Genomic DNA, 4,844 nt, shown 5'->3' on the forward strand with positions numbered 1-4,844 from the left:
TTAGACCAGTGAGACAACAAGGGGGAGGGAGGAAGTAGAAGTATTTAAAAATAAAGCAAACACTGGAATAGTCAAACATGAATTTTACAAGCACAAAACTCTTTAATTCTGACAATTCCTAAAAGACAAAAAGGGCTGGAATCTTTATGGACAAAAGGTTTCAAAAAGACATCATATAGAAATAATTCAATAAATGTAGTAGGTTCAGAGGAAAATCAACAGCTAAGAAAGAAACGTCCTATATAAGGATGCCTGCTGAGGTACGCCAATCTAACTTAATTGATGATGCCTTGAAGAAAGACAGCTTTCAGGCAACAATCTGGAAAGACAGGAGATTTAAGAAAAAAAAAAAGAGGTAATTAGGAATATATTATGCTTGCTAGCAGGAAACATTACATTGATTTTTCCTTAATAAAATGTTAATGGGCTCCTCAGAAGAATTCTTGACTTAAAATTTGGGGACGTCTCAGACTTTGTGAAGAAACCAATACTTTCACAAATTTATCAAACTATTGGCAAAGTAAAATGAGGACTTTAAAGATGTTTATATTAGTCATTACAAGGAGTTTTAAACAGATGAACTCAAAGACAATTTAAGTAATACATTCCAATGAAATTAATAGAAAAATCATGGATATATATGTATATCTGTGTGTCTGTGAGTTCATAATTTTGCAGAAATAGAGGTCGAAAATAAGACATAAAGAACTCAGTTAAGGCACTCCCAGAGATGTAGCCCAGTTGAGCATTTAACCCAGATAACTGTATACCTTTATGAGTCTCTCAAAGACTGAAGTTGGCGACAAAAAATTTCATGTCTAGAAATTTAAGTGTTTATATTTTTCAGAAGTAATGTGTTCTAAAAGATGAGCTACACTAACAAAACTTGTTAAAAAGTGAACTAACCAGAATAATGTATACATTTATAATAAGAAATTTAACTTCCAAGCAAATTGATATACTTGTGTCAGGTGATCTACACAGTGTGGGAAAAGTTACATAGACAGGCAAGCTAAAACTAGGAGACTGCTTTGTAAGCTTGTAATAGGAATCACTAGCATAGGTGGTATAATCTAGATGGCTGGCATCTTAAAGACACTATAGCTTGGGGTTCTCAACAATATAAGCAGACCGTAAACACTAAACCAGACTTACTGGCTCTTCAGGGTCTGCTCTTCCCTGGATGGGGCTAAGTATGTGTTTTATAAATGTTCCCCTTTTGTATTCTCTTTCTGGATACTGCAAACCATTTCTCTTTGTAGTTCAGCAAACATTAGAAGAAAAGACAGAAAATCAAAGATATTTTTAGTGAGTATAGTGCAAACTAGAGAGAGGAAAGAGATGAGAGTTACTTAGGGATACAGCTAAGTTAAGCTTAAGGATTGTAAAGAAGTTATAACTTTAGCAGTTTTGACCTGAAGCAAGAATGACAAATCAAGTCTTGAGGGAAAAGCATCAGGGATGCCAGAATTGCTTATTGCCAAAGGCAATGTGGGCTCCTGGTGTAGATAGCTATGATGTCAGTGCTTTGACCTAAAGCCATAGAGTTAGATGAAGAGGAAAAAAGAGCTTTTCTTCTGGAGAACAGATGGGGAACTGGAGGGTTAAAGGAAGATAAGAGGCTGTGATAACAACCTGAGTCACAAAGATAGACACACTTGAAGAAGCCTCCAGTAGGTAAGCAGCCCCAAGGTTTTGGTTAAAGCAGCTAACTCTTACTTGTCTGGACTCTTTCTGAAAGTCGCTAATCAAGTCCTGGCTTGAACTCCCTCAAGGAAGGAACAAGCTTGGTCTGAAACTGGAAAGTTGAAGCCTAAACCTCCTGGGAGTTACCAGCAATCTAAAACACCAAGTCTGAAGTTTGCAGACAATTCACAGGTGATATTACCTGGTGTGGATATTCAAGGGCATAGTTGTGTCACATCTGCATGGAGTAAAGTAGTGGTAAACTTCTTAATTAAACTAGGGCCTAACCCAGTGTCTGGCATACAGTAAGTGCTTAAATATTTTTTGAATGAATGAACCTTAGATGTTGAATGAGCAAGATAATAGTAGGAGAAAGTGGGTCCTGGGTTGATGTTATCTATTATGATATTGGATAGGCAGTAGTTAAGTCGTGGCTTCCCTGTGTTGCTATAGATGAAAGGGATATTAATTGTGGGGTAGAGATGAAGTCATCATGTCCATATTTTCACAAAGTGAGTGAGCACATGGTTGGCTTGTAACCCCATTCCTTTAAAAGGGATCAGAATTGAACATGGCTCCCATCACAGAAATATGCAGAACTCATGCCGAGCACCAATTGCATGGGACACTCAGGTGTGGGAGATGAACTGTACCATCAAACTATCTAAGGACAAGTTAGTGGCAGATATTCTCCAAAGCGTGTTGAGGGGAGAAAAATCTTTCTAGAAATTCAATTATTAAAGCTAGTACTTAAATTTACCTCTAAGAAGTTTTCATAAAGAGACTGTAAATGAGTACTGTGATTAAAAAGAAAACATGTTTGTTCAGCCTAGACTAGCAGGAATAAACACAGCATGGAGCCTACAATGGAGGGTAGGCAGGGCCTACATGTGGCACAGAGAGAAAACACCATGCTAAATTAGAACTAATACTACTTTTGACAAGCTGGCAAAAGGTCTTCATTAACCTCTTAATGTAGAAGAACTGAATGTGTATTCCAGACCTCCTACTATAATAATTGCATGTGAGTATGCTCAAGTTAGCTATATAATAAATTGTATAAACATAGTTTTCATTCCATAATGCAAATAAAGGCATTTTCAGAAAATTTCTTCATCATTTTCACAAAGTCTTGATTAAAAACCACCACCACTGGAACCTCTGGGCATTGACGTAGATGGGAATTTGGATTGAGAAAACTTGACTGATGATTGACATCAGGGTGCTGGATCACAGTGGGAAAATCCAGGTAGGCCATAACAATTACAGAATATTGTTTTCACTCAGCTTGTGTTTTCCCCAGAATGCTGTAAATCGAAGAAAAAATAGGGATATCAGAAGCAGCAATTGACCCAGCCTCAAAGTTGAGGACATAAAAAGGCAGGTGAAGGATTGACGTAGATAACGGTTTAGGTCAAAATGGTAGACTGCAAGGTGCATTTTCTATACTGGGCATACTTAATGAAGGTTATATTGTCTTTAAAATGTGTTTCCAGGGCTCTCTCCAGAAACTAAGGGGTAAATTAATGCCCCAGCCCTGAAACATCAGTTTTGAAACTGATTTTCTCCTGTTTGAAACTGGTTTTGAAACTCTTCCACCTCTCTTGGTGGGAATATGGGTTTCTAGTCAGCTACTGGGTTTGGCTGTCATTGGCTCCAGGTCTAGTGTGCATGGAAGCCACTAAGCAACCATTGTCATCAGGCCCTAGGAAAAGTTGTAACTTCCACTCTCTACTTGTTCGGTGGGTTTGGAATATAGACTCAGACACCAATTTTAAAATCTTTAAATTTTACAACTGAGAGTGACTGGGAAGGCTTGGCTGGACAGTAGATGTGAGTATCTTGTTAATAACCGCCAGATGATAACATCTGATAGGGTAGGATAAGTGGTTTGGAGCTGATTCACTCATGCTGTCAAGGACTTAAAGCCTTGCTATTTATTATTTGCTGTACTCTATAAAACCTTTTGTTTACAAATTATTTAAATTAGTTTTTCTTTCCAAGAGCTGCTGATTAACTCACAAACTATGGAGCAAAGTACATCTGGAACAGGTTAAAAGATTGCCCAGGGTTATGTGGCAAGGCTGTGGGGGTAGAGCTGGTATGAAAACAGAACTCTCTGGAGTTCTCTCTCAGCCTGCTGAGTCACTGTGCTGCTGAGAGTCACCATGTGGCTCCCTCCAGCTAGGTTTGTGATTCTTAAAGCAACTGTCACCATAGGAAGTTTACAGATCATCTTTTCGGTGTCCGTAACTATAAATGATCTCTTGGAAAATGTATTTGAGCTGCAGAGTAAGTAATAGAGTTAAAATGCCTTCATTTGACTCTTGAATCTGGTAAAAGCTGATTTTCTTAAGGCCCCCATACACACTCAGGTATAACTTCTCTAGAGGACTGTCAAACCTCTAGAATATTCAAGGAAAGATGGTTTGTACTTGAGTCTGAAAATACGTTCATTTTTGGCCTTGGCTGACTAGAATAATGGTCTGAGTAATGTAAGCCTGAGACAGTGAATTAAGATAATGCCCCACATTTGACTCCTATACTGACAACCCACCTTTATAAACTCATGCCTTTAGACTTACATTTTCCTTTTTCTCTTTTTAAATCAGTAAGGCCATTGACAGTCATCCGAAAAGGTTTTCATTCCTTTTAGCTGTTAGCAAAATTTGAAATATATGGATTATTATTATTATTTTTTTTTTTGAGACAGTGTCTTACCCTGTCATCCATGCTGAAGTGTAGTGGCACAATCACGACTCACTGCAGCCTTGACCTTCTGGATTCAGGTGATCCTCCCCCCTCAGCCTCCCAAGTAGCTGGGACTACAGGTGCCTGGCTAATTTTTCTATTTTTTTGTAGACAGGATTTTGTCGTGTTGCCCAGGCCAGTCTCAAACTCCTGGGCTCAAGCTATCCACTTGCCTCAGCCTCCCGAAGTGGTAGGATTACAGGCGAGAACCACCACAGCTGGCCAATATATGGAGATTTTATAAATCACAAAATTGATGGGTTTTGAGATGATCTGTTTATATGGTTTATGAAGAGAGTAAGGATGCTTTTGAGTTTTATCTTTTGTGTTGACTGTTAACTGGTATCTACTTGTAATGGATGAAATGTTTCTGTGTCTCCCAAATTCATGCGTTGAAATCCTAGCCT

Source organism: Sapajus apella, unplaced genomic scaffold (genome assembly GCF_009761245.1).
Source record: "Sapajus apella isolate SASKATOON/1434 unplaced genomic scaffold, GSC_monkey_1.0 scaffold42, whole genome shotgun sequence".
Classification (NCBI taxonomy): domain Eukaryota; kingdom Metazoa; phylum Chordata; class Mammalia; order Primates; family Cebidae; genus Sapajus; species Sapajus apella.